Source organism: Astatotilapia calliptera, chromosome 13 (assembly GCF_900246225.1).
Source record: "Astatotilapia calliptera chromosome 13, fAstCal1.2, whole genome shotgun sequence".
In the NCBI taxonomy this organism is placed as follows: Eukaryota; Metazoa; Chordata; class Actinopteri; order Cichliformes; family Cichlidae; genus Astatotilapia; species Astatotilapia calliptera.
In genome coordinates this window covers 22,214,492-22,237,528 of record NC_039314.1, presented here as the reverse complement: position 1 = coordinate 22,237,528, position 23,037 = coordinate 22,214,492, and the positions used below count along the sequence as shown (strand labels likewise).

Genomic DNA, 23,037 nt, shown 5'->3' with positions numbered 1-23,037 from the left:
AGGTTTTAGTGCACACCGACTGCTGCACACTAAAAAAAACAAAAAACAAAAAAAAAACAATGAGTCCTTCTATAAAAATAGAAACTGTGCTAAAAGTTTTATTACAATAGGCTCTAATTTAAATAAGACCTTTACATTAAACTGTCCTTTGGCAATCAACAACACTAGGTGATCCAGTTATTTTAGGACATCTCTGACAGAGGCAAATACTGGATCAGTGATGTGTTTTTAATGCTGTTATTGATTCAACATTGGCCTTACATAACCTGAGCATGTACACTGGACAAACATTACTTCAGCTCCAATCTTCTCTTCAATATAGCCAAACTAATAGCATTTAGTTTAATTTTGATTCATGATTTTACCTTAAATTGTCCTCTCAAATATATATGTTTTAAAAACTGAAGCTGTATATTGAAATGCTAAACTACAAACACAGCCATATTCAAGTTTCCAAGCACTGGAAAGATTAATAAACAGGATTTGCTTAGAGTTCTGTGACTGAGAAACAATATTTGCTTTGCAACATGCCTTTATCCAACTCAACCAAACGCATGAGGAAATAAATTCTCTGCCTTTTTCTTTGCTGCATCAGTAGTGTAAAACAGTCAGGGGCTTAATAGCTTGTTTGTATTTGTTTGGTCCCTAAGACTGCATGCATGCTGTTTTATTGTATTAAATCAAATATATGTGTATTAAATGAAAAGCTGACTAGGAGAACCTTAGTTCAAACTATTCACTTTTTGGTTTTTCTTCTTTTCTGATTGTAAACTTTTTAATTAAAATGAATAATTTCTCATATTTTCTGTGACAGAAACTGCTGCAAATCTTTCCAATTAAAGTAAATAGATCCTAAAGACTTTCACTTCCTAAATAGGAACAGCAATTACATCTTTTGCTAAGTATAAATCAGATGGAGGGTCAGCACCTGCAGAGTGAAGTGGTGCATTTAATTTCATATCAGTACAATTTTAATGAAACTACAGAGAATGTGTTTCTGTTCAACAACAGGAAAACAGTTATCAAAGCAAAATCAGGGATGCAGACAGTTGAGTCCTCTATCCCTGTATAGACAGGCAATGTATAACTAAACGGGGTACAACAGGGGTAAACAAACAAACAAAAAACAATAAAATACAATTTCTTTTTTTTTTAAAACTACAAAACTATCACTTCTTAATTGAAAATGGACAGTAAAATAACCTCAAAGCTAGAAGTCCTCCTTTAAATTATTTCATTAAGTTATTAGGAAATGCTTGAAAGTCAACAATCGCTTTGACAAAAACAGGCAGTTGTATTATCATTAACGCACAGCAGCTCGAAACCAGAAGAGTACAACACATGGTGCTTTGATGCCCACATATTTTGCAGAAGGTATCGCCCCAGATCAGATGAATACGATTTGAAAAAAATGCACCATTGTGCAGTTTTATTTGATACATGTGGGAATTCGAGTCCTTTCCCCCCTACATCTATGGAAGCATCCGCTCAAGACAATTGTGTTCAAGGAGAGAGAGGGTGGAAAAAATAGAACAAAAAAACCCAACCAAACCAAAAAAAAAAAAGCATGCAATTAATTCACTCAGAGCACTTTTGTAAATAAAAAGTCCTCTGAGTCAAAGATTTTTTTTTTAAAAAATCTTCACTGTGCAGAGATAAAAAGCCTGCAGTCTGTCGATACAGTCATCTGATGAAGGAGGAAGCACTTCGGTGATCACCTTGAATGTGTTTGCACAAGAGTGCTTCTGCCACACACAACCTTGAAAAAGCTATTCTTTGGTCTAAAATGCAGCTTAGTCAAGTGTTAAGGTGGTTACTACAAATATCAAAGTCACAGAGAACGTCTTGCACAACGAAGGAGGAGAAACAACTATAGCTGCAATTTTTAGTTGATCTTTTTTCCACTACAAAAATTGAGACCTTTAAAGCAACATTGCCTCAATTATAGTTTCAGCGAAAACCAAATTAAACCTAAGAAGGAAACATTTATTAACTAGTTTACTGTCAGTGTGCTTTCCCTAAATCACGATGTAAAACAACATAAAAAAGTCACATGAATTTAATTAAATGTACTAAAGCAAGTACATTTTACTTAATTTGAATAATTCTATTAAAAAATTAATACATATAAGCCAACTCAGAAAATTATTCACAGTTCTTAGATCTTACATAAAGAAATAAGTGATGTGATATGTCTCATTTTTGTTATTGCATCCTCACAGCAACAGGAACACTGCTTTAATTAACATTTGACTAACAAAGTCGCACTAGTCACTTCAGCAGTCTCAGCCATGCTGGCCTGTTTTAACACACAAACACTGGAAACCACAAATCCACAACAATCGGCGTCTAAGTACAAGATAAGTGAAATGAGGATCAAGACTGCTAGATCTGGACTTAAACATTAACAGTCTTGGTTCTTGCACTTGCTGGTGCAGAACTGTCCATACTCAGAAAACCGTAAATTCACATTGAGAAACCAGACGAGTGTTCGGGTAAAAAGTGGTGAAAATTCAATGTAAACAAGTAAGAAGAAATATTTTATTTTAAAAGTAAAATTAGCAAGGGCAGTAAAGCAGTGACAGCAATTTACAATGAGCAAAATATTGAACACATTTTATACCAAAAATCCAGCGTATCCAAGTCTGAATAAAATCTAATTTCAACATAACAGCAATAGCAATTTATACATTTCATATAACATACATGTTTTTATCCATTTAAATTGTACTGACTGGGGTGTTAATCTTTAAACTGTAAGTGTTCTCATTTTAAAGCAGTGCAAGGGGACAAAATGGAAATATCTTTTGCAGGAGCAAGGCATAAAATAATGTTCCCCTAAAATTATTGCCAAACTATCAGTTTGTTTCCTGGGGTAGTTCAATTATTTTCTATTTTTCAGTACACCCTTTACTATTATTTTGTGTGGTTCACAGTTATAGCAGCTTAAAGCTCGGTTTCCTAAGCAAAAGCAAAGCTACAACGTGAAATACAAGTAAACACGGTCCAAATCCTACACCCACGTGAAACGCCTCAAACGTATGCCCTGCACAGAGCTACCATTCAACCTTTAACATTTCTAATATCCATTTTACGCTGACTTAAAGTGAGAGACATCAGTGGGGTGAATATTATCTTCCTCACAACCGCAGGTGACTCAGAAACACACAAACACACTCACGCGAGAATAAAGATCTGAAACTTTATATATTCAAAGTTCAAAGAAAATGAAATTCAAACTCTGAAGTTGATTTCACAGTTGGGTGCTTGTTTAAGCTGCTTCAAATCTGGTTTTGAATTTTCCTGTCGTATTTTTCTGATTCTGTGCAGAAGCATGACTCGGATGTTAAATAACTGAAATTTACTTAAAGCTCTTTTGTCTTTAGTCTTGTCCATTTCTTTCCTTTCATGAATTTTGTCTTTCAAAGCTCAAAATTAAGCTTACAGAAAAAAAAATGCAAGGATTCATGTCTGTGTGTTTTGCACAGAATTTCATAATTAATCGAGATAAATTGTACAAAAGATTGATATTTTTTCTAAGTATTTATGCTGCAAGACAGAAACTATTTCACTTATTTTTAGTGCTTTTGTCAGGTTTAAAATTAAATGAAGATGAAAGACTACAGTTACTAGCTATAAATGCTACACATTCCAAGAAATTGAATAAAATATCCATTGCAAAAGCTAAATATTTAAAGCAACTTTTATTTACACCCCTTTTGTATTTTGCATGTAGCCTCTATGTTTTTAAAACAGATTCATCGTGAATTCCTACGCATCTGAATGTAACTTAATTTCCTTCTGTGTGTAAGAAAGTGAGAGAAGGAAAAACAAACCCAAAATGTCAAATGTCTGCCTTCACATCACACAGGAAGCTTATCAGGCTGTGACCTTTTGATAATTGGTTCTTGTTGTTTTTGTTGTTTACAGGGTGAATGTATGCCGGTACACTAAACTGACGTGGGAATTTTAGTGCATATTTGCAAAGAGAAATATACCTCAATGTATTGTTACATTATATTCACGTGACGATCTTGATTTTTTCGTCACTATGAAGCCATTTTTGATTATGAAAGATGTCTTGAGTGCCGTTTTTATTTCGAGCACGGACAATATGAACGCAGTGGCAGATCACCGGAACTCCTTTGTATTTTATAGACGTATAACATCAGCTTCGGTCGATCTTTTTATGCGTCATTTTAATATTCCAAGTTCAGTAATGGGCTGTTGTGAGAAAACACTAAGCAGCCTGATAACATAACACGTTCATAGAGTCGGTGGAAAATATGGTGTTAAAAGCAGGGACGCGTCGAAACCTCAGACACCCACTATGTCTTCCTTTACGAATCAAAGAGAAGTAAGACAAGACGTGAAGTGACCAAACGGTGGTCACATTAACATTTCATTTCGTCCACGCCTTTGTCCCTTTATTTCCCTTTAGGTGAATAATTGTTCTGCGCCTCAAAGCAGAAGCACACCGGACATGTTTTGAGTTTTGCAGGCCATCGACTCTTTCTGCAGAAACCAAAGTCCGAAGAGCCCAGAGACGATCGAGGCATCTCAAGTAATCAATCAAGAAAATAAGGCTGAGTTACACATGCACACGTTCAAAGAAAAATCACATTTCCATGTCGAATTATTTATCACACCGAGGAATAAAATCCATTCCTGCAAATGCAGCTTACTGAAACTGAATCGACTCTTCATGCGCCTACTTATCATTAAACATTTAACTGCGTACTCTGCTCCTGTCTTTCATAAAATCTTCGAGACTCTTACATTAGGACTTATAACGAAGTCATTCTTTTATTATTTAAAGTTTCATCGTGGTACACACATTTTTCTTGGAGGGGAAAAGGCACGCAAAGGTAACATGCAGAAAATTTCATTACGACGATAAATTTAAAACCAGGGTGTGTGTGGTTCTCCCCCATAGGTCACGGGGAAGAATCGCAGTATTTTATTTTGGCAAATTTGATTTTTGACATTTGCTGGTGTTGAAATCTTGGAAGGAAAAAAGTACAAAATGACCGCATTTTAATGCGAATTCTGTGGGCTAAGACCGGACACAAGAGGAAGTCTGTTGTAAATAATTTCACAGCAGAACTGCTCAATATTAACAGGTGATGTCGACTATGTGATTTTGATTAAACACAATTATAGGAGGAATGAAAGATGTCAAAAGCAACACAGGGTTGTTTCCTTTAGAAAATATAACAACAGGAAAGAAACATAGAATAAAACTCATATATATCTATTTTCCCCCCAAGTTTAAACTCACCACTGACCGCCACAACTACCCAGAAGTTAATCGGGAAAAACTGGATGAAAACTACGACATACTGTCCGAGAAAAGGTGGATAAACTTTTTTCTAAGATGTGACAATAGCCTGGACCATCTGTCACGCAAATTTGGTATTAATGTTGTGAAACAGCCCCTGGTCGGATGTTAGGCTGATATTTAATCGAATTTTTCATATATATATATATATATATTTTTTTTTAAAGCGTCGAAAACAGTGTTTTAATTTGCCTGAAATGTATTTTAGGCGAATACATATGAGAGAACTGCAGAAGAAGAAAAACAAAGAAGAGAGACTTGGCTTTTTTCAGTGGGAAGGAGTCTCCCTCTAGTGGTTAAAAAAATAAACTACACCAATTTATCGCCTCTTCCCTTTTTCTGGCTTTCACATTGACATTTAGCGAGTGTAGCATGACCTCATCTTACTGACAGTCACCTAGGTTTCAGTTTCTGAAACACCCCTGCAGTGAGATCTACTCCGACCAGGTAAAGTCCGCATATGGTGACTTACTGAGGCAGTGACGAAGGGGGGAAACAGTGTTTCCTGAAAAGCTGATGAGCACAGGCTAAAACCACAACAAATCTAATGCACTGATGAAGTTTGACCAGAGCAAATGGAATATTAAAATACTCTCTAGATTTAAATGGATACTTAACAAGCTTATATATTGAAACAAATGTAACTAAACATAACTGCAATGTGCAGTTATGCTATAACCTGTCAAATTAGTTAAAAATGTTTTTAAAGACATGCAAAGAAAATAAACTATATTAGCTTTCCAGAACTTTTATGAATGCTTGTGTGACTGGCAGCCTGTCCACGGTGTACCCTGCTCTTGACCTAAGACAGCTGTGATAGGCTCCAGCCCCCCCCCAATTTGGATAAGTGAAAGAGAATGGATGGATGGAAGCTAACTTATTCAATGAGGAATTCATTCATGCATTCATTTTTTCCCCACTTTTCCACTTGAGGTTTGCAGAAGTATAGTAGCCCATCCTAGACATCAGAGTGAAAGGCAGGGAATACTGTGGACAAGCTGCCAGTTTATTACAGAGCCACACAGAAACAGACAACCACTCATGTTCAAATTTATACCTAAGGACAATTTAGAATTATCAAGTAACCCAACATGCATGTCTTTAGACTAAAGCTGGAGTGTGTGGAGAGGACTCACACAGGTACACAAAACCCAGCCACTGGGTCAAAACCCTTCTTGCTGCAAGCAAGTGTGAACTTAGTTTGTTGTCTAAGTTAATGGTGTCCAATTAGTTTTCTGCTTTAAGTTTATTTGGTATAGTTTCATTTTCTTAGCCTTCCCCTCATATCTTACTATGTGAAGTTGTATGTTAAGAGTCTTTGTCAAGGCGTTGAGTTACTGAGTCATTTCCTGTTTTATTTTGGTAGTCTTTTATGTTTAGTCTCTTGTTTTGTCTTCCATGATTAGTTTCATCTGTCTTCTCTATCCCTTTCCTCTTCCCTCATTATCTCTTGTATTTATTGTCTCAGTCTCCTCTTGTCATTTGTGGAGTTGTCCTTAGTTGTCAATCACCTAGAATCAAGTCCCCCTCTGTCTTTGTTAGTCCTTTAAAATTCTTAGTATTCTCTGATTTTTGAATTTCTTCTCCACTGGCTTTTTGGATTTGGGATTTATGTTTATTGCCAGTGCAATCAGCATTAAAGCTTGCACTGAGCCCCAGTCCTGCCTACTATGTTCAGATCTGGGATTAACTTGACAATCCAAGTTTCTGTTTAAGATTTGTGTTGGCGTTTGTTTTGCAAAATAGTCCTGTTTTTATTTTTTATGTTTTATTCTTTATTTAAACAGAAGGAGATTTAGCAGAAAATAAAACAGGTCAACTCTGGCCTCTAGTCTAAGATCTCCTCTGCTTCTTTACTTTTCTTTGTCTACCTGGAAAGGTTGTAATAATGCTAACACTCACACCACCACCACAACTACTACTTATTATTATTATTATCATTATTATTAGAATATTAGAAGAAGAAGGAAATACAAAAGTCCATCCATCCATGGATCCGTCCTCTTCAACGTATCCGTTTCAAGGCTGCAGGGGGGCTGGAGCCTATGTCATCTGTCACAGGGTGAGAGGACAGGTCGCAAGTCCATCACAGTGGCAAGTGTTTACCTTTAAGGTGTGCTGCTGAACTGAGAAAATATTCATTGATCATGTAGCAATGAAAGTAAATATACATATATAAATATATGTATATCTCTTTTGACTTATTTGAGCTCCCCTATTAAGTACAGATGTACAAATAATAGAACAACCTGGGCTTTCTATTGATATCTCATTTGTTTGGGTGGCCTCTTTTATCTTCAAAGAGGAAGGAAATCACAAAAAAAGTTCAAGGGGAAGATCCTCTTTTCCCCAGTTCTCATGAGGATATAAACAAATATAAAAAATGTATTATTTTATATGCATTTTTTGCAAAGTGAAGACCTGCAGGCTGCTGTGGAGTCAGGTGCATTCAGAAACATTAGCCATGTTGCACCATAAAACACTGACTATGCTGTTGATCCCTCTATATATAGCTTTTATAAACAACTGTTTCCATGGGGGGAGATGATTTGTATCCTATAACTGGTACAATTGTTTCTGATATTGATTCCCAGAACAAAGACTTAACAATGATATACCTTTATACCTTTATTAGTCCCACAAGGGGAAATTTGTTTCCCACACGGCTGTTCTCTCTACATGTCCTGTTCTTCGCCCTGGCATAACTCTGTTTGGTTTACAGATCACGAAGAAGAATAGAAAGAGCCAAAAACAGTCATCTAACATTTAAACCAGGTAACCTGACACGAAGTCGAAACCGTGTGGTTTAACCGGGGAATGAGAGGGTGACTTTGGAGGCGGCAAAGTTATAGTTTCTTTAGTTTGGTACCAAAAAACGAAACAGATACGCACACCTTCTGAATTCAAGTAAAATACTGCAAACTCTTTATAGGCATACAAATGCACTGTTAACCAGCTATTGTCATTTTACAGGCTCTTTATTCATGATTATAAAGCAGTAACTAATAACTTAAACTGCATGACAATATTCTCCAAGTATTTTTTAAGTATACTAATAGTTTTCCCTGAATAACCCATTCATTACTGATAGTTAACAAATACGATTTTGTTTGTGAATTACAATCTTAATATACTTTGCACAGTATGAATGTCATAAGGTGATTATACTACAAAAATAATGTATTATTGTATTGATATATGTAACAAAAACAAAAGTATCTCTTTTGCATCTCTAATTAAGAGGTTATTGACACAAATCCCTTATAGTTAATAATCTTGTCATTGCAGAAAACAATCATACAGAATAACTTATTAATTACCACTTTATAACGACCAATAAAGCGTTCCTATTCTGCTTGTTATTACAATGTCCTATATGATGTCATTATGCCCTAATTTTCCAATGCAACTTGCATATATTTATTAAGGTTAATCCCTCCTGATATACAATGATTTTCATTAACTAATCATCATTTTTATTTGAAAGGAAGCCATCTGTAATGTTTTGCACAACCTCGGAGCATTAAAGATATATTAAACACTTTGGTTTGCCTCTCAGTTCTTGAGCATAAGCTCTTTTTCTAAATAATTCTGTCCCATTACATTTTATGCAAAAGTATTTTAGTTAGTTTACCATCATCTATGACAAATTGCTACACAGAACCTAAACCTGCATAATGTTTGATAGTTCTGACAAAACGGAGATTTGATCCTATTAAAACGGCAGATTGAGAAAAAATTAGTACATCAATCCTTGCAGCTATAGTATTCAATATCTTTTATTTTACATTTGGTTGAAAGCATGATCAATTTTTTTCATAGCTTTGCATTTTTCTTTCTATACAGAAGGCAGATGACTTTAAAAAAACATGAACTTATAAACGAGAAATGCACTGTTGTTAAAATGGAAAAATGAAGCACAGACAAGAAACACCACTAGAGGCTGACAGCACTTGTACTTTATTTACAGTAACTGTCCTGACTTCTTTAACTGAATATGGCCATAGTATAGCATCAAAAGGTAACACAAAGCAATTTCAAACTGAGGCGAGTTCATTTTAAAGGATCATTTGAACCCTGTAACCTCCATATTTCACCAAGTGCTGTTTCTAACAGGACAGTCATTTTTCTCTGAGAGTTACCAAGAATAAAAGCCTACAAATGAGACAGCTAACCGTAGAATATGAGCTTCTGAAAACTTCTTTGTCATTTGTCTCTTACAACCCTGAGTAATGAGCAGAGTGATGTTTGTGCCGTTCTTAGTCATTTACTGTATCTTGAAGCGTAATTCATGATGAGTAAAGGTGCAACAGAACACACACGCCCACGAACTAGTGACCTACTACTGTTTTCACCTTGACAGGATATTCAGTTTTAACATTTATTGATCTCAAGCCTGACATCTGACTCACACACCCTTATCCTGACTGTTGTGAAGGGTTTATCGTCATTTAGGGACACAGAAATCTCACTCAGAACCTGGCCTACAGCGCACACGCCCATGCGATACCACGTGCACACACACACACACACACACACACACACACACACACACACACACACACACACACACACACACACACACACACACACACACACATCAAAAGTCACTTGACTTTTTTTTAGGAGGAGACTTTCTGGAGCTCAGCAGTTAGATTTTCATGTGAAATAAAAACAAACATGTGGGAGGCTCAGTTCTACAGAAAATCATCAATCTATTGTCGCACTATTTTAACTGTAACACAATACTTATTTCTACTAAGTCCACAAGTCATGTGGCACCTTGACCCCATGACTGGAAAAGTGTACAATACTGACTCATGAATTTCTACAATGAAAGGTTTTTTAAGGACAATGTCATAGTTTCATGTTAAGACAAAACAAAACCTGTTTGATTCAAACCAATACTAAACTTACGTGCACACACTTGCTCACATGCATACAAAAGCATTTTGCTAGTTCTTGCTTATGTTGTTTTTTCATCATCTTTATATAGTCACTTGTTTTGGTCTGTTCTCATTTTCTGGATTTACTGTAAAGCACGTACGAGATAAAAATATATTCGACTCACTAGTTTCTAGTGAACCTGAGTCAAAACTACTCTGATTTCATATACAGTCTTCTGCAGCTTTGGGCCTTTTCATGCCTATCAGAGTAAAAACAGCATGGCTGAAATATTTAAACTAGATAAAACATTTTGAATAGTAAATAAACCCTAAGCATACTGTAAATAGTAGAATTAGGATTTATTGTGCAGCTCACGTACTAAAGTTATTCCTGATCGTTGGAGCCAATTTTTTAAAAAGTCACTTGTTCTGTCGTCTTCTACTTTCAAACAAATTCTCTTAATTTTTAAGGAAAGAGAAGTAAACTGAAAATTTTTTTTTTTTTTATGGGAAAATATTACTGGGCACAGACCAAGTTGGGAACCCAATTCATTAATCGGTTACATCAGGACAGTATTAACAGTCCTTTATCTAACTTGCAGTATATTGACAAATCAGTTTTAATATATGTATTCATGGGCATGTGAGTGAAATACTATCAAACATTTAAATACGGCGTATTCTCAGACTGAGAACACAGCGGATCACTGTCGAGGGAGACGTGATGCAGAGTCATTTTCTGTTCTTCGGTTTCTACTTTAATTTTCTGGATGACACATAGCAGGTTCTCACTTCTTCTATAGCTGCTCTTATCTGTCAAAGGCAAACCTTTAAATAAATAATTGTAACCCTGTCAAGTAAGTTGAAAAAAAATATCTGCAGCTGTCCTTATGAAGTCCCTATGTATGCATCTCAAGGTGCTTTGATGTGTAACATTTTAAGCCCAACTGAAAACGCTTAAAACTCGTATTTTTAGTGGGTGAAGCTAAATTTGAGCTAATCTCTAACTGTACCTTTACCATTTTAATAATCACTATGAGTGTCACTTAAGCTGCAGTAATTAAATCAACAAAATTCAAAAAAGAAGAAGATATGCTAAGTGCTTCACGGCTAATGTTCAGAGTGGGAATTTTCTGATAAAGTAAATTGTATCAGCACACATCCTTGTCTACTAAGTTAGACTTAGACAAAAAGACTTCAAAAACACTTCACAGCGTGCCGTAAAAAATGTAATCCCTCTATAAGATTCACCAAACTTTTTTCAAATGCATGTTATGAGCTGTCTAACCAAATCACAGGCTGAATTATGCTCTGAACGGATTAAGGACTGCATTTATTATACCACACTTCAGAGTTAGGGTGCACGTTCAGAAAAAAAAACAGAGGTATGGAGAAAAAAAGTGATCTCAACCTTATCCCAACTATATTCTCCAAATAACCTGTCATATAATTAACTTTATATAAAAAGCTTACCGCTCTCAGCGCAGTCTGCTCTCACCATCTGTTACTATTTGTATTTTTTAAGTTAGGATTAGATTGTTGGTGGATGTCTAGAAATATTAAGCGCTAGCTGCGCAAGAGGCTGTTTCCACCAATAGAAATATGCAAGGCAGCTAATTAATTAATGTGAAGTGAACAATGTATTTCAGAGGACTCCTTCACATGACTGATGAACGGTTTAGATGGGTGTTTACCAAAGGATGAGGCATGAATGACAACTACCTTAAAAACAGTAAATTTTAAATGTATGGGAGTGGGAGTGTGTTTGGCGTTTCTCTACCCGGCAACAGAGAGCTGAGTCATCTCTGTCACAGCACTCCCACGCCTACCCACGCTGCACTGCTCTCAGTCTCTCTTGGCGGTGGAGATGCATGGCCACGGACACGATACCAAAACTAACTGCATCACTTCATTCTGGCCCACAGGTGACAAAAACATACATTTACCGTAAACGGGGGGAGCCTTGGCGGAACAGGGCTGGCATAGGTGGGTGTGAGTGCATTGTGTGTATGTGTCGTGTGTGAGTGAGTGTGCCATCTGACAATACATGGAAACTGATACCACTTATCAAACATTACGAAAAGTGCGTGGACCGAAAGAAGTGTTTGAAAGAGCAGAGAGCAAGAAAGAGAGTGAAAGAGTTGTGTTTCTATGTACATATTTTGACCTTAATTTCATACAGCCCAAAGTGCTTCATAAAGCATGATTAGTATTGCGCAGACCAAGCATGGCCTAACAGTTAGAACTTAATGAAGCTCAAGGTCAAATACATCATTCCAGTGTGAGTAGAGAAATGGCACTGCTGATGCATTTTTGGCATGTTAACAGTTTAAAAGGGATTTACATGTAAAAAGGGAAATCTTTCATCTTAAATGATGATTTAAGCCTAAACATGAGGCAGATGTAAGGCTTCCCAGAAGTCCACATTAACACACTCCCATAATATTTGTCTGATTAAATAACCCCATGTGACCTAACTACCTCCGGGCATTTTGTTTAGCTTGCACAGCTGTTCACTTTATCATGTTTTAATTAGTCGTTCGACTCCTGTTTTCAGCATGAATGTTTTTGTGCATAGGACATAAATGACAGGTTTGTAACTTCTTGAGCCCAAATTATACTTTCCATGTCCAATGAGCCACAAGGAACTGAACACTGGCAATAAATTCTCCAGCTGCATATCTCAGAGGTTTTGAGCCATGTCACGACATCCACAGGCTGTATACGCGAACAAGACTCAGCATATCTCCTGTGTTTCTGTCTCAGCATATTACTGGACAGAAACATAGAGCAACTGTCTGCATTTGTCCAAGTGACAACTTTGTACAAAAATACACATCTATGTAGTTAATAAGTTTAAAAAAAAGGCTTTTGTAGAACGTTATGTAAAATATTGACTTTGACACTATCACATCAATCATTGGTTAATGAAAAATGCAGTAAGAAACTTTAAGCTGAGCATTTTTGTTGTTGCTATTTTGTTATTTGTATGTGACAAAAGCAGTGAATCTGACTAAGAAACTGAGGGAAACTCATACTGAAGCGATCCATCGATTACAAGCGAAGCCCACCCTAAAGCATACTGTACTTTAACGTCCTTTGGACAAATGAAAGCCATCATTTACAAAATGAACATCATGTTGTCTCAATTACACCTTGGAATTAACAACTGAAACCCTAAACTCATAAGGCTAGTGTTTACTGGCATCATAGATTGAGGGAGCTGAGGGTTATCTTCCCGTTAAAATCTATTAAACTGGGCCTCTACTTGCAAAAGGAAGAGTTGCCCCTTGCTGATCATTGGAAACCATGAAAGTTTAAGGCACTTGCACACTGGCTTCACGTTCCAGAGCTGAAAGATTTTTAGCAAGCACAAAGCTAGAAATGCTCACTGTCCAGCTATCACGTTTTTCACGACATGCAAGACTGTGCCCGCAGCTACAATGATAAATGCAACTGGATAAAATGACCCTTTTTACTGATGCAGTTTGAGCCATTTTGTCTAAAACCTTCCTTATTTATTCAACTTTCATTGCAAAAATGCTCCTCCGTGTGAAAACATGATTTTAGGTGTCTTAGTGGGTTAGAACCATTAAGTTGGTGACTCATACAAAGAAGTGGCTAAAAATATCACTGCTGCTAATAGATTTAATAGACAAAGTACAATATGAATCTCTACATTTTTATAGCCGACTTAATCTACACCAAAGAGCTGAGCTCCATTTGCTATACCTGCTAGATAAATAATTTAAACGTCACCTGTCACGAAAATGGCAAACTGGGGTAAAGGCTGTGTGGTGCAAAGTTGAATTAGATCATGAACAAATCTCTCACTTTTTTGGAAGCAATGTACCACACAGAGTACCAGCTAGAATCCCAGTAGCTAGTTCTCCAGTAGCTTACCCAGTTTAGTTTTATATTCGTCCATTTTTCTCACTCAAGAATTTAAATATGCAAGTTTCCATTTGCCACTGAATGCAGCATTAACATGAACTACAGCTGATATAGCTCGATTTTGTGATTTTGGTCAGATAAACAGATACAATTCAACATTTGGTGTGTATATGTTTGTTGTTTCTCTCACTGCAGATCAAACAGCAAAGCAATGCTCAGTTAGCGCTTGATGAAAATAACCTTCTAGTAATCTTCCAGCCTTTATTTACCAAGTGATAGTCTAATTACTTTTATTTATTTATTTACTTTTGCAATCTATGCCTCACTATATGTCTGGCACGTTATAATAACGCTGCAACCTGTGAGGCAATAAAGCCCTCACTTCTAGCTAGCCTACTCAAAAAGGCCTTTCTGTTCATTCAAAATGTGAATCTGGAGCGCAGCATAATGTTTGTGTTTTTGATTTTCCTCCTCATAAGCATGACTTTACACAGCTTACAGATCTTTGCGTCAGTGCAGGCTGTGAAACTCCCACTAACGTCACTAAAATACTCATTCTTGTACACAGACTGATCAAAGTGATTAACGTGCTCCTGATCTGGAACTCTTTGATCCCCTTGTTCCATCTGCAGACAGCTGCTTCAATATCACCAGGAGATATAATACCGCCACTTTCACTTTAGCCCTTTAGAGGTGCGGTCAGTGCGTCACACTATGATTAAATGACTAAGTTTAGAGTTATTGTACATGCCAAGTGCTGAATATAGCCAATATCTGCCACAACCTGTCCGACTGCCAACTAACTCAAAACATTTTTCTTCACAGTGCTATTTACCATCTCTTTCATTCTCCACTGTCCGATTATTCATTACGTTTCCTATTTTTAACCCATCTCAGCAAAAGGCGAACCTGTGTTTTGCATGCTGTGCTATTTTGTGCTGTAGGAAAATATTGTGTGCTCTATTTTTAAAAAAGCAGCTTATTAACGTCTTTTTCTTTACTTAAGAGGGATAAAACGAACTCAAATGGCCCCGCAATCAAATTCACAAGGTTCCGAAACATTTGTAACATCTTCAGGCTAGTACCTGATTCCTTCCTGCTCTATAAGATTGTATTTTCTCTACTTTTATAAATACACAATGTGTGATCTTTCCTTTACTTTGATCTATTTTACCAAATGTCTTAAAGAAGCAAAGCTTTTCTACAACATCTGCAGAAATTACTACCGAGCGGCACACAGATTAAAATATGAAAGAAGAGAGTTTCCTAGAACTGTGTTTCTTCTAAGTCTGATAAACATCAGTCAGTGCTAAAAAACAAAGCTAAAGTCCAGCTTGAGGTTTACTTACCAGTTTGTCTCTCCTCATCCTCATCTTCATCAGAAAGTCAATGAGAACTAAAAGGGTAGAGAAAGAAAGAGAGAGAGGATAAAGAAGAAGGAATGTTTTAATCACTCTGAAGGAAGCCAGTTATCTTCCCACTCACATTGCTGAATATCCTAGTAAGGCAGACACACAGCACATGCACACTCTCTCATACACACACACACACACACACACACATACACACAAAAATACACACTCAGAGATGTCTCCAAAGGTCAAGATGAATCAGGGGGAAGAGAGAAAAGGTGGTGGACAGAGACAGAAAGGGTGAGAGTAAAATAGAAAATAAAGATCCAGAATAGAAAAGAAGAATGAATAGAATGTAAAGAGCAAAGCAAATGACAGAGGAAGGAGAGAGCACAGAGAGACTGGAGAGAGAAAGAATGAAATGCATGGCTCGGCTGAGTCATCAGTAACCACCACTTCCTCCAACGCACAGAGCTCTACTAATGACTGGCCAACTTCTGAGTGCACACACACACACACACACACACACACACACACACACACACACACACACACACACACACACACACACACACACACACACACACACACACACACACACACACTTAACCTGCCATCTATCTACTTTCCACTTCAAACTCTTTTCCTTTAAAGCAGGAAAAGAGTGTGTCTGTCCATCTTTGTGAGAACTAATTTAAATCAAAAACAAAAAACCACTGAAACTGAGGCTGTTTACGCTTGTCCTAACTCTGAGACAGCACACTGAGACAGACCTTCAGTGTGCTGTCCAAGGGTTCAGGTGGGGGTTAGGAATTTAGTTGTTATAATTGAAGTTTCTCCAATGTGCTTTGTAATTCCTTTTCTCACTGAGAGTCCTCACAAGCCTTAAAGTGCAAACATGTGTATGTGTATTTAGGAAAAAGCCTGAGAAGGCATGTCATGAGCCGACCCCACAGTGTGTGTCATGAGAAAATGGCACAACAACCAGACAGTTTTCCCTTTTCCCAGAATTCCCAGGGGCATGGTCTCTTAGCTTTCATGTGTTGGGGGAGTTGCTTTCCTTCACACCCACAAGCTAAAGGGCTGGAGAAACCAGGCTAAGTGCCTTGGTTAAAGAAATAGCTCAACAGTTGCATGTTTGAAGCTTATTGGTCTGATATCCACCAGTTCAAAACTAGGTCTATAACTTTTTTCATAAAAGAATGACGTTTTTTAAATGAACTGACAGATTTGCTGGCAATAAAAGACAATCTTCCCAACTTCAGTAGATTGTACACCATTACTTGTTCTGACCAGCAGGCTTTACTACACAGGCTAGCTTTAAAGGTAGCACTAGACTGAGCACATGTTTAGTGTAGCTGAACTGTACTGAAAGTACTGTAGCAGGACAAAAGCCCACTGACAACTCTAAACCTCACTTATTAACCACAAAGAATCTTGCTGTGTTCTTAAGGAGAATTGTAAAAAAGTAACTAATTGGGTCTCTAGTAAACAAAGTTCTACCAAATTGTTCTACAAAGGAACAATTTCCTGATTACACTAGATAATTATCTTATGCACAACAGGTTGCCTAACATGCTATAATTTTTACTTTTGGTTTAGAACACCGTTAACCCTTTATAGGACACTAACTGAAATACTTGAAAATTCCAATTTTCAACCCTACACTTTTTTTAAACGTTTGTATTTCTAGAAAACTGGTCTACCGAGATTTTCCTGAACAACCATCTCTAGGATTTAGACAGAAGTGTCTGAAAAGGAAAAAATATCCAGTTCCCACAGTTCTCTGAGCAAATATGTCTTGTTGATGTCAGAGGTCAGAGGAGAATGGCCAGACTGCTTTGAACTGACAGGAAGGCAACAGTAACTCAAATAACCACTCATTACAAAAGTATGCAGTATACAGCAACAGAAGACACCACCTGGTGCCACAACTGTCAGCTAAAAACAGAACACTGGGGGTACAATTTGCATGAAAGCATGGCTCCATTGTGCCTGTATCAGTGGTTTGGGCTGATGGCGATGGGGTAATGGTGTAGGGATATTTTACTGGCACACTTTGGCCTCTTTAGTACAAACTGAACATCATTAAATGCCACAACCAACATGAGTATTGCTGCTGAAAATGTCTGTTCCTTTATGATCACAGCATACCCATCTGTGGTTATGCTGCGATCATAAAGGGTATACCAATCATCTCAAACTGGTTTCCTGAGTATGATCATGAGTTCACTAGACTCAAATGGCCTCCACAGTCTCCAGATCTCATTCTGATAGAGCATATTTGGACTGTGGCAGAAAAGAAGATCTGCATCATGCATGTGAAGCTGAACAATCTGCAGAAACTGTGTGAGGGTATGAAGTCAATATGGATCTAAAATCTCAGATCAATGTCTCCAGCACCTTTTTAAATCTATGCCAGGAAGAATTAAGGTAATCCTGAAGGCAAAAAGTGATCAAATTCAGTAGTAGCAATGTGTAACTAATTAAGTGGCCGGTGAGTGTATGTAGTCACCAACAACCATATTTTTATGTCTTATAAACATGTAAAACTTGTTAACTTCAAAGTTATTTATAGGCTTTTTCTTCAGGTTCGACAAAGTGACAAGATTAGAGCATTTCTCAAAAATGTTTAATCCTTAAATGCCCAGTTACCACTTGTGATTTAGGAAGTGTCTGCAAGTGCAGCATCAATGTACAAGCTATATATAATTGCACAAGTGAAACTCGGTAGATCTCTGAGGTCAAAACTGGGAATAAGACTGATGGTGAAAGTGCAACTTTAGGACAATAAGTCTGATGAACTGTAATGACCGATGAATCACAATAGCAATAACCTCAGAGGAAACAAACAAGGCTGGGCACAAGCTTTAAGCCACTTGGTGTGATTTCTTTTAAATCCTCCATCATTGCTTTTAAGGAAATGGCTTTATTTCACGTGAATGTGTTTTATTTATCAGAGCCCTTAAGCATTTGCATTTTTATCTTGACCAGCACTTTTGGTGACATTTAGAAACTTGTCACCTTGCCTGGCATTAATACATATTAACAGAGCATTAATACAACATATAAAGTGGGAAAAAATTACTGGATCATTCTGAAAGTGTATCACCCTATTGCTAATTCTTTGTTTTTTATATCCATACGCATCTACAGTAACTTTTCACCTGACATACTCCATTACAGTTTGCACTGACATTATGAATCAGTTTGCCTCTGGGGTAATTGTAATACAACCCCCCACGTCCAGCTCCATCTCCTATCCAGAGGAATTCATGGGAACTTTGAGCCAACTTCGTAAATACACGTTTCCTCCTCTGCAGTTCCCACACTTTTCCCAACACACTTACACACTTACACACACACACACACGCACACACACTCACACATACCCCTATTATATACCCATAGACAGAGACAAGTATAGACTTGGGCATGATGTCTCATGCAAATTGTGCATAGTCATACTGGCAGTAGCAGAAGATTACACCGGATGCTACTGTAGTTCAGGCTGGTTAATTACTGTATATTGCTGATGAACAGGATATGACAGTTTTGCAGCATTACCGCTACAATGCAGGCTCTATATGGTAATCTCTGGTAGAAGACCATTCGGCATGCATTAGCACATGCTTCAGTTACGGCAGTTTATTAAAAGGGAGATAGGAAACTTAGCTGCTCTGTGAAACTTGAATCGTTTTCTGTTTATTACAAATGAAGCAACAGAACCATATCGTCTCAGTACTCCCATTTCAATTGATGAGCGAAACGTGCTACAGTCGTAAGGCCTAAGACCATATAGCCATGTAGCATTTAGCTAAAAGCTAGGCTACATGTCAACTTCATCTTGTTAGTGCTTAATACAACAGTGCTGGTGTATGTACAATGCTAATAATCTTAAATTAAGACAGTGTGTGTAAAAGTGTATATCACGTCCAATTAGTGGGGAATAAAGCCACTGCAAGTGGGGTGTGAATGACCAGGGAAAATAAAAGAGTGAACGTAAACTGAAATAATATCATTTTTATGTGGAAAATAGACGAAGAAAAAAGAATATGCTTATGCTCGTGCTGCTCTGTGTTTAGATCTGTTTATTTTGTGTCCATACCTATAAATGTGGGGGCATGAACTGGTTTTTGAAGTTAGGCTTACTAGAAGAACAATAAAGTGTTAAAACCATGTTTATAGCGCTTTAAGGATTGGTCATCAAATAACATTTCAAATATATGAACTGGGAAAGCCGTAACCCGAGTAAGCACCCTACAGATTTCCCCAAATTGCCAACCCCTTGACTTTCTGCCATGCCACTGTAAATCACATTTACAAAGGCAGCTGAAGAAATGAGTCATGTGAGGTTAAATGGGCAGTGTGTGTCAGCATAAGTGGAAATCAGTCATCATTTTTGTGAGTTAAAGTAAAATAAGCCCACCAGTTGCTACCTGACTGGCTATTGTTTCATTTGAGAAGTCAGCAAAATACATAATGTAAGCTGTCCAAACAGAAACCATGTGGAGCCCAACAGAAAATCAAAGTATCACCTTTCTTATAATGACTTAGAGTTATACATGCTCTTATCATGACATGACTAGATTATTGTAATCCTTTCTATGTAGGTTTACCACAGTCATCACTTCGTTAGCTTCAGCTAGTAGAAAACGCTCTTTGACGTTTAACTGGGACGGGAAAACATGAACATATTACGCTAGTTTTAGCTGCACTCATTAGCTCCTTGCTAATTTTAGGATTAATATTAAGGTTTATTGATCGTTTCTCTTGATTGGCTTATTAATGAACACACTCCTGTAAGAGCCATGAGGTATGGTAATCAGCTGATCCTCAATATTCTAAGATCTAGACTTAAAAACCGAGGTGTCCGAGCTTTTTAAGTTGTTGCCCCGTGTCGTTGGAATACCTTACCATTTGATAATAGAACTGTTTCTATTTTTAAGTCTTTGCTCAAGACTCCATTCTGCCTCTGGCCTTTAATTCAAGCTAAGCTAAGCTAAGCTAAGCCTTGATATCGTATAGTTATCATTCTTGTCATTAATATTAATATCATTTTATACTGGCTGCCTGTGAAGCACTTTGGTCAGCCTTGGTAAAAGTGCTTTACAAATAAACTTGACCAAGAATTCAAGCCATTTCAAATTGCCAAGGCATTCTAGTATGAATAAAAGTAGATCAACTAATTGGGAACCACTCTTAAACCTTGCCATACCAAATAATCTCACAACCCAGAAGAAGCTGGGAAGCTATTACCCTGTAAAAATCTACAGACTCCTCTCAGTTAACAAAGACGTGCAATGAGCTATGACTTTCTAACAAACTCCAAATAATGTGATCATCATTAAACTTACAGAGAAAGACTTTCCCTACGTGCCAACTGTCTCTGGGGTAAAATTCACCCTGAAAATGGTGGATTTAAAAAAAAGAAATAACCAGGCAGTCAATATGAACAGCTGCCACAGATAAACATGCAAAGAAAACAAAAATCCACAGAAAGTGAAACTTTATCTGCTTTATCAAGAAAGTTCAAGACGTCACAGTACAGCACACAAACACACGTACACAGAGAATAAGGATTAAAAATAAATTTTATATATATATATATATATATATATATATATATATATATATATATATATATATATATATATATATTTTTTTTTTTTTTTTTTTTTTTTTTGTTAATTAGGTTGTTTTCAACAGTTTTAATAAAACAGTTACCAAGAAATTAGCTTAGGTGTTCCAAAACAGAAAAACAAGCCTGTTTACTTGACTGCCACGTAGCTCTGCTGAGTACATGCACAGAAATCAAGAGAGAAAGTAAGACGTTGAGAAATGCTGGCTCAGCAGAGTGCTCATTGTGGGAGGATTGTGGGAGATTGAGTCTATAGATGAGTCAAGGAGCCATTACACATATTATCAGAATGAATAGCATGGCAGTCTATCTTTAGTGTCCGTGTGGGAATCAAATATGTGTTGTACAGCTGGGATATGGCACTAAACATTCTACCACACCATAAAGACAATGGGAGTTTTTCACATTTCCTGCTACTCTTTGAATGTTATAGTTTAAAAAAAAGCAAGTCTTTATGAATTATCACCTGAAGACATGTAGTATGGTACTGTCATCTTTGTCTACAGTTTATGTTGTAGCTGTGTACTGACACCTTTAACATTATTATACTTTGCTGATTTGGAGTAATTAGCAAACAAACTCTTCCAATCCACCAGTGAATAGGCCTGTTTTCCAGTACCTGAAAAGCTCCCAATCTCTGGCTTGATCAGTTGAAATGTCCCATGACTTTCCTAAACAAATCTGAGACAGTGAAATAGAACACAAATCCATCTTTTCCCATTTTCTTTCCTTTAAAAGGCACCAGTGTTGTGCCTTTCAAATAGCCCATAGTGAAATTTACAACCAAATTATGACCTATGCTGTTTATATGCTCAGATGGGCTTTTTGACTGCGTTGCTGTTGTAGTATTTCTGAATGTTCAAGGCATTTTATCTTCATTTTTATCAGTGGCTTGGTGGGCCTGAAATGCATGAAACCAGTATTGCAGATTGCATCTTGTGCAAACATGACTGTGTAACACCGTAATTTTCAGTTTTGATGGCTGTTGCATTACTTGCCTTCTCATAAATCTAAAGCAGGATGAAATCTTGATTGTTAGCGGTTTACTGACCAAGTGTTTAGTTGCTTTAACCCTATATGTATAAATATTTAGCTGCCTTAACCGTATAAGAACAATTAATTGATCTAAAAAAAAAAAGGCAGGATGTCATTCTCTGTGTTCTCTTGACAGCAGTACATTAACTGTGTCACCAACTCCTATTTAAATGAAAGGTTGCTATCCTAACACATTTTTTAATCTAAAAAAAACTTAATAGTATATCTTAAATGTTAGTAAACAACCTTTAAACTGGTGCCACGCACTTATACTCCAGTTTTTTTCCACCTAGTCAGCTTTTTTAATGTTGCTAAAACAACCACTAACACAACAAACTGAAGTATGTTTGTATAAAGTATTTAAAAATTCACACGACAGCTTAACTTTAAGGAGTGCAGGTAGCATGTGAAAAAAAATCTGTTGAATATTGGGGATGCGTTTAATGCTCAGTGGTACGTGGAGCAATAACCAACAGTGAGACCTGCTCATGAGGCTGAAGATGAAGTTGGTGAAGTCAGATTTCTTCTGACTGGATGCTCCTGGCACTTGAGGTTTGAACCACAAGTTGGTGGTGCTTCTGTGCCAACAGCCAGAGCTGTGTGCGTGAGATGGCCAAATAAAAGATATCCACTTTCTGTGACATCACAGAGAGTAAAGAATAGAAAAAAAGGAGTGTTTAGAGCCTGAGCTTTGCACATACATTAATATTCATGTGGCTGTGTGTAATACGACCATCCACTACTGTAACAATGGCTTTCCTTAACAGAAAAACCTAATGGGATCCCTTTAATGGCACTTTCTATTTGACTTGGCCTTTAAGAGCCAATAAAAGTTGAAATGTTGTTGCACTTACTTAAACTATGTGAAAAAAAGATATTTGACCTCAC

The 23,037-nt window shown here is 37.0% G+C and overlaps 1 long non-coding RNA gene across 2 annotated transcripts in view; it reads right to left on the bottom strand.

The window, feature by feature from the left end:
- The window catches only part of LOC113034562 (uncharacterized), a 110,734-nt gene that overhangs the window by 70,416 nt on the left and 17,281 nt on the right, over positions 1–23,037 (bottom strand). For both annotated transcript variants that reach the window (XR_003274196.1, XR_003274195.1), the window contains exon 2: positions 15,471–15,517. This is a non-coding gene — a long non-coding RNA (uncharacterized LOC113034562). The remainder of the gene's footprint in view (positions 1–15,470; positions 15,518–23,037) is intronic.